Source organism: Phalacrocorax carbo, chromosome 4 (assembly GCF_963921805.1).
Source record: "Phalacrocorax carbo chromosome 4, bPhaCar2.1, whole genome shotgun sequence".
NCBI lineage: Eukaryota > Metazoa > Chordata > Aves > Suliformes > Phalacrocoracidae > Phalacrocorax > Phalacrocorax carbo.
In genome coordinates, this window is record NC_087516.1 from 76581250 (window position 1) to 76594783 (window position 13534).

Here is a 13534-nt window from a genome sequence, read left to right on the forward strand (position 1 = left end):
TGCATTGCAGTGGCACGCGAGCAGCCAGGCAGACACAACATGTTGCTTACTCGTCCGTTCCAAACACGGAAGGATAAGACTTTTCATCAGAGGGATTAGAGTTTAAACATCTGGAAGTTAAACATTTCCTTACTCAGTTAAATCTATCAGTTTTGTTTAGTTACATTCCCTCCTCGGCAGCCTCATCCAGTTGACTGCCACATCATATGTTCCAGCTGTTGCCTGAGCCCACAATTCCTGCACCACTAATCACCCGCATGAAAAAAGCCCACCCCCACCTCCCAAAAGACACTGTAATCTCCTGGTACTGAAACCTTGACACAAATAACTTAAAAACTTAAAAGGGAGACAACACATTCAACTGAAGCCAGCAGGTCTTAGCTCGTAAACGGACCTACACAAAAGTAATGAGGAACCACACATTTGCTGTAGCTATTAGTAGTGTGTACAGGTGCTATTTAGCCTCTGAGTTGCAACGCACCTCTGAGTTCAAAATGCAAGACCACTAAATCTAATGATGTTCTAGAGCTCCATGCCTTTCATCATTTTAATGTGGGGGGAGGGAGGTGGCATTCATTTTCTTTTGTCTGGAGCACAGGTAGGAACTTTAGAAAGGGGTAACCCAGAACACCACCAACGGCAAGACTTGCACCTGGATTAAGAAATGCAGCCAGGATCTGTTGTTATATAGATACGTATTTCTTCTCTATTCAAAATTTAGACACAAATTCTAATAACGCATGGTGAGTGGAAAATTAAATCTGACTTACCTATTTCCACTGACTCTAGCATGTGAAACACAAAAAGTCAAAAACTGCATAGGGGAAAATGAATCAGGGTGCTAACATACTTTCTGTTGGCATGGAAAGATACACATATTCCAAGTTCTGATGCTTGGAAAAATAAACCCTTATTTTGAAGGCATCGCCCTAAGAAACTAATAATTACCGTCACTGACACGATTTATGTAACCTCACAAAAGTAGTTTAGATGCATGAATGTTTAGGAACCTGCACGGTTTACAGGAAAGAAAAATACATAAGTATTAAAGCCTTTACAGCAATAGCAAAACCTTAACCTTCATTTTGCAAGACAATTATTCTGGAAACAGTTATACCGTTATGACCAAAAGGTATTATAACAGCCTTACTTTAATTTTAAAGTCCTTGTACTGTTCCAGTATGTGTCATACAGGAGCATTTTTGGACACGGAAAAGACTGTGGGCAGGTCATATGTTATTTGTACTGAACACTCACAAAGGAAACGTGACAGAATCTATCAAACTGATGTATGACTTCTTTGCCATGAGTCAGATACATTTTTACCTCCATGCTTGTATTCCATTCCTCCCACTGGTAAGAAAAAAATATCTTCTCCATTTGTGTATGGAAATAGGCATTAGTTCCACCCTTGACTCATACCTTGCTTTTATGACTCCTCCTAGCTGAACAGTCTGAAGATGCACACAACAAAGCCTAACTAATTGCAAAGATTCACTTTGCCAGAATAGCTCAGTCCAACACTTATCCAACATACTTTGCATCATTCCCTTGCTATAGACACTGCTCTTCCCTCCTACACAATAATGTTCTCCCATCAAGCTTTGTTTTTGTAGCTCAGCTATCTTCTTCACTGGAAGATCTGATGTAGCATGAACTCTCTTGTTTCACATACTACTAGATGGCCCTGGCACAACCAAATACTTTTTTGTTTCACCAAGCAGCTTTTGAACCCTTCTCTTTTCCCATCAATGTGGTTCTCAGGCAAATCCTACCTGTTGCAGGGCTAAATACATACATGCTTCCTCTCAGTTAACGTGCCACATAGTCTAGAAAAATTGCAATCCCCAAGCTGCGAGTTAAATACAAGCAAGTGGTCTGACTACCCACTAGAGTGAGAAAAGCTTTATTCTACGCCTTCTGCCCAGTTCTGAGTCAGGGCTTGAACCTACATCCCTAGAAGGCACCTGATTCTACAGTCTGTTTCTTCTCCTATTATCATTCTGCTTTGTACAAATATGCCGATATTCAAGGGATAACCATATACCACATGAATACCTTAATGGTGATGTTAGTCTCCCTTACTCTCTCTCCCTTTGGCCTAACCCCACATCTTTTTCCTGGGCATCTCTTACTACCTTTTTTGTCAGCAAGTTCTTTTACTTGCAGCTGGATCTACCCAGATCCCAGCCTTGAGTTGATAAGAAGCCTGGACACCTGACATAAAGCTGCATACTCCATGGCATAGCAGGACACTCAAAACATGGGCTGCTCAATAGTCTCTGTCTGCCTGTGCTGTAGCTTAATTTCCTTCCTGCCTGCTCCCACCACCTCCCTTCTAGCAGAGAAGGAATGACCTGTAATATACCTCCAGGAAGAAAAAGGGTGAATTTAATGATTGCAACTGGCATTTTTGTTAACAAATAGTCCCAGAAACACAGAAGGGCTATTTCAGCAACTGGGATATAGCTGGAACCCAAGACTTCCTTTCACAAATACAAACAAAAAGTAAAATAAGCTTTTATGCTTGCTGAAAAGAAAATCAAAACAATGTTATAAAAATAAAATTTTAAAAAAAGAACACTTTACCACATATTCTGACATTGTTTAATGAAGGAGTTTGTAGTGACTATATTTAGTGAAAGGGGCTTCTCTGAATGGCACTTGGAAAGAATGTAGTTAAGACCTGGGTGGGGTGTGGGTGGCCTCCCTGAAGACATTTTCCTTCTCTATTCACATAGCTGCTCTGTGATCTTCCTTCCTGTAACTTAATCACTAAGCTAACATCAGAGACTCCTCCCACTCTACCCCAATGCATCACAGGGTTGACCCTTCCAGAAGACGTTACCAGCCAAATTACATTTTTCCTCTTCATGTTAATTTCCAGTACAATCAAGGGGGTGGGGAGATCTGCACTTAAAACAAACTGGTAAAGTTGGGCTTTTGGCCAAGACAGGCTTGCAAACAGGTGCCATTGGGAACTTCCACAACGGGGCTTCTTTGTTTCATTCTTCCAAAGGAAGTAATTGAGAGAAGGTAAGTAAGGAAGACTTGTGTTCAATTAACCAAATAAACACTGAAGGAAAATGTCAGAGCCTAAGGGATAGAAAAAAACAAGCGATTTGAGGATAGGACACTTCTACTTTTTTCACACCTTCTTCTTGCGTGTGGCAAAAGCTAACTTAATGGAGATCAAAAGTTATGGTCATCTGTTGGCTTTTTGATAACTGGTACAAAATTAAGCTAAGTGATTGACTATAGTCACCTTTAGGCACTTAGCTACAAAACTAAAAATCACCACTTTATTAACTGGAACAAGTAACAATCTCATCAGCAGTTTTATTAGAAAGATTAAGGACCGGCCAGCCTTCATCATCTACCAGCATAGACATCATGCCTCCAGCTACCTTCTGATATGATTTCTCTCTTGCTTTCCTGTAACTCATTGTTGCATGTCTTTTACATTCTTATTGCTATCCACGTTCCCAGAGCGGCACTAATGCCACAGCTGCTACAAGTTTTTTCCTTTGCAAGGAAGGATCCCACAAGCTATTATTTCCCTGCTACTGTACTGGAAAGAGAAGTTGAACATATTCAGTCCTTTTCAGCTAACCCAAGAAAGAGAGCATTTTACAGTGTTTCAGGATCAGGAGGAGGCTTGCGAGGTGAATCTCTCTGTTTCCCTACTTAACTGTGCTTGGGTTTTATATTGCAAGGCTGTCTCAAGGCGTGCAACCTGGCTCCTTTTGGTGGAAAGTAAAGAGAGATACGCCTCAAGTATACACTTAATATGCTTCAGTTCCTAATGAACATTCATTTCATAAGACCTGACTAGAACTAGTCTACAGTGCATGAAATTGATTCAGGGAAGATGAACCAAACCGGGACAGGCACTCCAAGAACACACCTAACACAATCCACAAGTAATGGGCACTCACTCCAGACTAGAGCTAGTCCAAGATGAATCTCCCTATGGGTGTCGATGTCTGCATCCCAAGCACCGTTTCAGTTTATACATGTTCCCACCAGGACACGTAACACAGGGTATCCCTTGGTATCCGGTCTCTCTAACCCCACTTTAGAAGATCCATGAAGTGGGACACTGTAACAGTTTACTGGAAAGTGACTCGTCCCTGCTTCTGTCTCTAACCAGGTAGGCTCTCCAGACTGATTTTACAATTGTCATTTTATGATGCATAGTTACTAGCCAAAGAAATGAGCGGGGTAAAGCTGAGACTAGGCTTGGCTCCCCTTGGCAACACTGAAGAGCCATACGTCACAAGTAAGAGCCAGAACATTACACCACCATCTTAGCAAACGTCGGTGCAGGCTCTGACAACCTCTTCAAGTCCCTGTTATTCCCTGTGTCATTATACTTAAGTCTACTTTCCCTTTAAGCTAAAGGGAGCACTTTTTGGCTAGATTCAGTTGGCACACACTTCAGGTAAGGTGAGATGAGTGAGATGGAAAATACACACTTTGAGAATCATACTAGTAGAGGCCTAATAGCCCGCTGCTCTCATGATTTGGGTGGCTATGCAAGCAACAAACTGGCAAAAATGAACTTACCAGAAGTTCTCAGCAGTTATGCTATCAGGTGGCAAATGAACGGGATTTTGCAGACCTGAATGGTAACTCCTTAACTATGCAAATATGGAATAAAAAGAATAAAAAATTGAAGGCTGCTATATAAGCTCTGATCTAAAGCCCATTATGTGTAATGTCACATCTATGACAGTAATCAGTAACATATTAATGGCAAAATATGAGAACCGGAAAAGCAACAGTACTTTCCTGGTATCCTCTCCCAGTCCTGAACGAGCTGCAGGTCAAGGTCTTCAAGCCAGAAACAAAATATTAAATGGGTTTTTTCTCCCATTAATCTGTTAATTGGTGGGGTTTTTTGGTTTGGGTTTTTTTTTTTTTTTTTGACTGATATTGCAAAAGGGCATACATTACCATTGGCAAAAATCAGAAATAATCCCATAAGTCTTGACTTGCAATCACACTGTCTTTTCTGATCTTGGAATATTTTACTATGTCACCAAAAAGAAATAATTAAAATGGTCAAATTAGATATTGCTGGTTCATTTGTGGTTAGTAACCCAAGGGAAGCATGTAAAAATGTGTTTTGTGTTCAGGGTGATGTATTTCTTCTCTGTTCTTCTTACCACCAAATAATATTTTCATACCTTAAACCTCATGTTATTAGTGTAAGATAGTTATTGAGCGTATAAATTGCCTGATATTTTTTCTAGTGGTTGGATAGATATATTGTGTTTCATCAGCTTAATGACTTTGAGATTTTAAATTTGACATCCATAAGAAGGTCATGAGCGCCCAGATCCTATAAAACAGCATTAATGTTTGTATATTTAAGCAAATATATTTCCAACATGGATTTTAGGTCGCTCTGTGTGATCTGCCTGTCCAAGCATATATTCTGGATCCTATTTTCTGCTTTCCTGACATTGCAATGCCCAGAAGAGCATCAGGAATGTAGAGAACATTGCTCTTTGACCTTGTGTTAGATGTTTGTGACCAAATATAGAAGAAACAGAGCTCTGTGCTGGGTAGCTTTACAGGGTTTTTTCAATTGCCTTAAATATTTTATAGATTAATGCTATTAAAATGAACTCTGCCACTCATAACTGTTATTTTGCTAAGTGCCCGCTTTTTATTAATGTGTAGACACAACACTTGCATAAAACATAGTCCTTAAAAGCATTGTATGTCCTTAACTTTCATCTGGAGAAGAGGCTCCTCAGCATCTTGCAGAGATGCTATCAAAAGGAAAGTGTTGGAAATCTTATTCCTGTCTTGCAGATGACCAGACTACATGCTTCTGAAATCTTCCTACAGTTAGTTTACAATGGCAGCTACAATGAACAGAGTTAAAATGCTTCTAGTTAATTCAACTATACTATGTCACCATATCAATGAAAGCCTAAAAGCCTATTTTAGGAATTTATCCCGCTTCTTCAATCATGTGCTCCTAAGGCTGCAGCTAACACATACCCTACAAATATTTCAGGTCAAAAAAAAAACATTTAGAAAAGAAAATTCAACATCTTGTCTTAGCAATACGTCAAGTTCTCCACCGTGAAAGGCCTGTGCAAACACAGCTAATGTTGGCTCACCTTGTCAAGCTTCTTCTTTAGTACATGGTATATAGAATTAGGGCAGTCATACGTGTAAGGTTGACTGTGGTTTCTAAAAGTAGGAGGAGTAAGTGAAGCTTGCTACTGACAAGAGAAGTATGGTTCTACTGATGCAAAGCCCTTGGGGGTACTGGCTGAAATAAGGATTCTTCCTCCCTTTCTATGGTTCCTAGAGTTCCTACCAGGAAAGGTAAGTTCTTCCTTGGAATTAGGTAAGGAAGGTAGAAGAGAAAAAGAATAATGAAAAAGGGGCAGAGCAATAGGGAAGGCAGCCAACACACTTGGTAATAATGAATAGAGTTGGGTAATTATTCAGTTATTTTTCCAGAGAGTATTCATTTTCCCCAGAACGGCAGAAATGACTCAGGCTATCCAAAAACCATGTGACCACCTTGTTTCTGGACTCAAATATTTTCAGCTGTTTGGGGGAATGAAAGGCTAGATTAACACAACAGTTGTTGTTCCCTCCTTTCCCTTTGTTCACTTAAATTTGGGTTTCTCAAAATTTACTTTCCTTCCTTTGTCCAAGGGAAGCCAAGTTAGGACGCCTACCTTGTGGTGAATAAATTTCTGGCTATGAATATTTTCAGTCCATCTTGATGAAGCTGACACACTTTCTAAAGCTGAGACACAGCAAAATGAGTCAAAAGGCTTTCTAACTCTTACTTTGGGTAATCATCCGGGGATGACATATCACTGCCACAAGCCTTGTTTCAACAGATGGTCTCCCACTGAAGTAACATCAAAGAAGAGCACAGTAAAAATGGCAGCCTGGTAGTGAGCCCATTTGCTCTTGGAGAAATGGGGGTAACAACCTGCACCCGCCTGGCAGAGTCATGCCTGGACCTCCCACAGTTCAGGCAAACAAACTCCCTCCACAGTGACAACAGAACTCTGCTGAACCCAGTCCTTCATTGCACTTCCAAGTGCCCAAAACACCTTTTTTTTGGGGGGGGGTGGGGGGGGTGGGGATGCAGGGGGAGGAGAAGGGGAAGACTGGCACGCGTACACATTTTAGATAAAAGAGGGGAAAGGAGTATTCAGCTGCTTGCTCCACACAGAACTTCATCAATGTGACAGCTTAAAATATTAAGCCCCCACATTCTGAATCCTTGCATGGAGGTCAGCTGCATCTCCTCAAGATATCTGCCAAGTTTTAAACTACATCAGCTCAGAAAAGTACAGTGAGCACTCAGAACAACAGTTACCGGGTGAAAAAACTTCCATTTTGCTGAAGATGTTTAAGTTCAGTTTCATTGTGATTAGGAACAAAAAAAATAAAACCATAAAAAGAAATTCTAGGGACAAAAAAGTTTAACTCAAAACAATTATGGGTTTCTTTTCCCCTACTGCCTAAACACTACGAAGTACAGCTTCCATATTTCAGAAGTATTCCAAAATCATTATATAAAAATTTTGCCTCCTAATCATAAAAAGGCACTTCAGCCTTTCTATGTTTTCTTCAGAGCACTTCAATGGAAATAGTTTCACAACCTGCCTCCATTTCAGCAAAACTGAACTTTCTGCAAGAGCCCAAATGATCCTAAAAGGGAAGACAAGAGGGGGGGTGGGGGAAGAAAAAATTAAAAAGGGACATGTAAGCTTTATTTCCAAGTTGCAAAGGCATCTGTCAGTAACAGTAGGATCTACTGAGGAAAGTTGTATGCTGAATATTCTGGCAAACCTTGCTACTGCACAGTCCGGGGACGCAGTCCTTTATAGCTGTGTGTATGTAATGAAACTGCATGGTTATTCTGTAGTCCTTAGCTAAACAGAAGCACCAGTGGGAAAGGAAGGAGACAGCAAATGCTTGGGACAAAGACAAAATGATCCCTACGCAATCACTTTCCACAATTATTCTGGCAAATGAGTTTACTCACAGGCATGGCGGTAGGAAAAGAACCTTCTATACAAATATTTTTATATATTAGCCAAAACTGAATTAAAACATTCACCTCAAAAGTCACGACTTTGATCACTGAGTTATACTTGGATAATCAGGACATAGATAGGATACCACAGGTTGCAGAGCCATAAATTTCATAGCCTCAAAAGCTTGGAACTCCAAGATATTTCAGCTGGAGAAGACACTGAAGATTTCTGGAACAGGATACATCATAAAGCCTATTGTCCTAGACTCCTTGCTAAATAGTTTTGAAAAATGAACGTGTGAGAATTCTAACTCATACATAGGTCATGTTCTGAATCATTATCTTCCTCTCCTGAACTATTTTTTCACCAATCATTAACTCCTTACCCAAGAGAACACCGATTAGAACGACACTACAAGAGGGAGAGGAACAGCAAAACAAATCTATTTGAATGAGAAAATGCCAAATTATATCCAAGGCAACTATGCAAGGTACTGAATGATCTTTGTGAGTAATTCCACCCACTGAACTCCTTCACACGCAGCCTCACTATTTCTGAAGGAAGTCTGTATTTTCTGTATTTTCCTAAAAATAATAAGAAAAAAAGTGGGATTTGTTTTAATCACAGGGGTATTAGGTAAGATTTGAGATTAACCCCTTTCTGACTAGAAGTCATAGGAGTACCAAAGCGAGACAGCTGCAAGAACATGCTACTCTGGTAAGACTTGTACCATTCATACCAGGTTTGTGTATCTCATCTCTGCTCGTGTATCAATTCTTTGGATAATCCTTAGCGCCCTTTGCAAACTGGTCCTGGAGTCACTGATATAAATCTCTCCAGGAAGAGGGGATCGTACTTCCTACAAAGCCTCTTACACTGAAGATGAGCTCTTATGGTGCTCAGCCGGGAAGAATGGATTTCCTGAAACCCAAGAAAAGATGGTATTATATAGATAAATCTGTTCATCAGTGGATCTTGGAGGGGTCCTAGATAGAAAGACAGCAGGATGACCCCAAATTTCAAGTTTTCTTACACTGATCAGTTTGTCATAAACTCAAGTTAGCATTGTGTTTCAGCTAAGGTGTTCATCGCTACTTAGAGCTTGTCTCTAAGCATTTTATGCTCATAGTGAAATTGAAAACTATATTTTTCCAGGCAACGCGGTCACATTCACATCTCGTTTCGTGCCCGCCCCACCAGCTCTTGTTTTGTATGGTATACTTTCATACATTAGGGCTCAGTTCCTACACACTGACAACTGCTATTTTACCAGAGAGGAGAGCGCAGTCCTGTGCTTAATATTAGTTAAAAAACTTGCAAAAAGTCAAGCAGTTAATCCAGCAAGGAGCCTCCTGCTGCTGTTTTTGTAACTCGTTAGGGAAGTCTGTCTGCATCTGCCTTAGCGGCCGTAGATTCATGCTTGCTGTGGTGCCAGCATGAGCCATGCTGCTGCCTCCTACTGGAGGCCCACGCTCTTGAGGCCTATCGCTCTCTTTCTCATGGAAATCATCAGGGAAGGTATTAACTCACTTTCTCTATACTTCCCTATTGTTTATTACTTCCCCCCTCCCCACCCCACAATGGCCTTAAGGGGTAGGGACTATTACTGATAGCTGACATGAAATGGCTAATCTTGAGTCTTGAGTCTCAGTGAAGCAAACAAACCACACCCATTCTGTATCAGACTCAGTAAGACAGAAAATATAAGCACCACCATTGTTAGACGAAGCTCTTAAGTGGCAAGAACTCATTTCTCCCCTCATCTGTATAGGCTTTCTCTCAGGAAAGAAAACCCACTACAGAAGGGCAGCCGCTGATGTAGAACAGTTACTGGCAGAGAGCTAGCCTGAGAGACAGTCGCGCAGTCCCGTGGAGAAGCTGGCTGATCGTTCTGCAAACACTGCCCACAGTCCATTTCTATCTACAAGTGAGAAACGCCCCTGCCTTTCTTTCATAGGACAAATGATAACGATGACATAGGAACTAGACCTAAAAGGAGTTACCACTGTCTTTTCTGTGAAAAGACAATTTGTATGCTTTTTCACACCCAGTGTGAGAGTGACAAATGTCAGGATAATTTGTGAAATAGAAACTGGTTATTCCTCCTCTCCAAGAATATCGTTTTGGAAAAGGGTACTTTTTACCTCCATAAGCGAGTTTTGTTCTTTCCTGAATCAATGTACTTGTTTTCCCCTCTAAGTGCATTGGAAACTTCTGTTATGACTCCCACCCACCTGAAACCTCCAAACATTTGTTGCAAGGACACCAGCATTTGGATTGGCTTTAAAAAATAAATGTGTCCTCTAATTTTGAGAAGAAAACATGATCCTTTTACCTGAAAGATTAAAACCATAAAAAGCTAATGTTACAGTAGTAATAGAAAAAAAACTTCACACTGATTATTCTTGTAGCTTTCTCTGTTTGCAGGCTGTGTGCTACCATGCCTCCTCACCTGGCTGTCCTTATTCAAGCAGATCTCTTACCCTTGAATCATGACTGCAAAATTCTCTCCATACAAGTTATTTACAAAGGGGCATTTTGTTAAATTTTAATTGCAGTTTGGCCACATCCTGCAATGGCTGCAAATGCTGAAGCTGGGGACAGTGGATAGCAGCAAAATCTGTGTGATTAGGCTGACATAACACAATACTGCCAGAATGGCTTTTTTTTCCCCCACATCATCTGGCATCATAGTTAATAACTGATATTGCCATATTCAAATAGTTTTTTTCAGAAGTCCCTTCTGCTGCAAGCCCCTCTTCCTCAGAAACTGTCCTGAGCTTTCATGAGTCATTTGCCCATCAGAAAAAGAAAATCAGGTTCAAAGGTGTAAAAGAGCAAGTGTCATATCAAGAGCAAGACTTTGTAGCAGATACTGTGACCTGACTCGTTTAATTTTCAGTATCAAGTGCAACTGCTTGTCTCGGAGATAACATCCTTGAAATTCCAGCACTGCATGAGCAACATGTTACAACCTGTTTCCTAGAACAGTTTATCACTAAGTAACTCCTACAAGAAATTCAACGTACTTCTGTCCAGAATTGGAGCATTTTCACTTCCTAGATTCAGAATTTAAGGTTCCAGAAGCAAAGTGAAAGCGTTTGGATATCTGCAGGGAAGATAGCTTTTTCCGTTTTTGCAAGACAGAATATCACCATGAGTGGAACCTCTGTATCTCCAGTTTCACAAGTGGCTGGTGCAAAGAGAATCAGCAAAGATTTTAATTTAATTTGACAGAAACATTTCTAATACTAGTAATTTACTTCTGCTCTCCACAAAATGAGCCATAATTTACCTTTTAATTCACAACTGGAGATTAAAAATTAAACATCAAGAATTCAAACACCTTCACTTTAATTCTTTTGACAAGGAATGTTTTAGACATTACAGATGCTCCCAAGAAGGAGCATGTCTGCAACAGCATTTCTTCTCTCAATAACTGAAGCTCTTTAAGAAATTCAGTAAAAAGCAAAAGGAGAATGAAAATTGAAGTTGGGGAGAGAGAAAGAGTATCCTGGAGGGGAAGTGAGAACAAAAAACATGCAGGCTTATGCAGCCAGCCATCTGCAAAGCTGAAGGTTTCACAAAGAAAAAAAAAAAGCCTCTACTGTTCCTGAATCAATGACTTCCCATTTACAAGCTAGCTGTATAGAAAGAGATTCAAAATGGCTCTCAAGGAATTCATGCCAACCATGAGGTCTGTTTTCTCGGCTGTATTTCCCCCCCTCCCAATTTCTTTCAGAGTCGCAAGGATGTAAGTATTTATCAGTCCTGTACCCCTGCCAGCATACACTAGAATGAGTCAAAGGGACCTGGCACTGAATCACAGGGATTTGTGTTGCTAATAAATACAGCAGGCCCCATCCATTGTTGATTAATTTTGACTGAAATCTAAACACCAAACAACAAACACTCTTCTGAACTGCTTTGGTACCCATTAGTTTGATGTGTTTATTAGACAAGGCTGTATTCTTTCAAGTTTATTAACAACAGATTAGAGTATCTGCAAACAAACGTAAGAGTTTTATTATTTAAAGGTGTGGGCACCATACACTAATATTTTAAGGATCTGACAATAAATTAAAAAAAAAAATCCCATATCAAATTGTACTTAGCGTGGAAAAAAAAAAAACAAACCCTAGTTAGTGTTGAAGAGCAGTACAGAGCCAACCCTTCACATTTTCAGAAGCTTCCACTCAGAAGATGCAGAACACCACCTCCGGAGTAGCAAAAAGATTAAAAATAAATTCTAAAAAAAGTGGGGAGTAACCATAGAAATTTTCTTAGTTCATATAGGGTTCATAGTAAATAGGAGGGTTTGGGTATTTTTGTAGTATATCTTACAGCTAAAGAAATTCCTTTAAACCCTGCATTAAATTGCAGGAGATTTTATTTGCCAAATCAACATAGAAGTATTCCAGCAGAGCTCAGCAAAACCATCAAATCTCACTATTAAACTTTGCAAATTTTTTCCCCAATGATTTTATGCCTTGCAAACAGGTGTTTACTGGGTTGAAGCATCCAGTAACAACCAAACAAACCATTAGCAAAACATTTATTAGATAGTTAAACCGTATAAACTCTTTGGTACCACCGTGCTCTCTGACAGTTTCCTTTGGTCTCCACAGCCTTTTCTCTCTGCAGCTCTCTCCTCTATGCTTCATTTACAGAACCCAAACTGAAGCAGAAGCCAAGAGAAATGCTATTTCATAATGACACTGGCAGCTGTTCTTGCACTAGGAGCGACTGGCCAACATCTCTTGAGCTGTTCGGGAGCTGGGCTTCAGTGGGGCCTGCTGGATAACTCGGAGCGCTGACTTCCCCAGGAAACGAGACAGTAGGGATGGTGCCACCAACACCGGCAAGTTGCCTTAGTTCCTGACTACATGCTCAACCTCACCCTGGCCTGAAATGGAGCTGAGTAAGCCCAGCAAAACAGTGTCTTCCCTTGCCTATGACATACTCCTTGAGCTCTCTGAATACAATATGGAGGAAGTACAATCTTGGCACCCAGACTGGAGGCTTAGAAAGGTTAACAACCTTCAACTGCACTGAGAAAATGATTGCTTTTCCAAGCCTGGAGTTTCTTACAGTTTTATGAACTTTTGAAATACCACATTCTTCTGCTTCCAAGCTACAAAGCCAAGAAAGGCAAGGTACCTAGCTAGGTTTAGTAAAATATTGGTAGGCTGCACAGCCTCTGGTAGTAATAGCACATTTCAAGGGTTATCTACATGAATTCTCAAAACAAAATACAACAAACTGAAGGACGGCTCTGTTAAAGTCAGAGACAAAAGTTTTCACTAGGGTGCAAGTGGTCACTGCAGAAGAAAAACAGGTAAATACTCATCAATTTTCTACTTACACTATTTGTTCAAGACTCTAAACAATAATAAAAGATCATTTTCCTTAACCTCTTGCCAGAAATAAAAAATAGGGTTTTGTCTACTCTTATTTTAACTCATAGATCAATAGGATATATCAATATGCTTTTTGTTTCT

General features: G+C 40.2%; 1 long non-coding RNA gene across 1 annotated transcript in view; it reads right to left on the reverse strand.

Annotated features, from left to right (window-relative positions):
- Window positions 1-12246, reverse strand: part of LOC135313178 (uncharacterized) — a 158759-nt gene extending 146513 nt beyond the window's left edge. Inside the window, exon 1 of the long non-coding RNA XR_010372804.1 lies at window positions 12171-12246. This is a non-coding gene — a long non-coding RNA (uncharacterized LOC135313178). The remainder of the gene's footprint in view (window positions 1-12170) is intronic.
- Between the last annotated feature and the right edge of the window lie 1288 nt (window positions 12247-13534).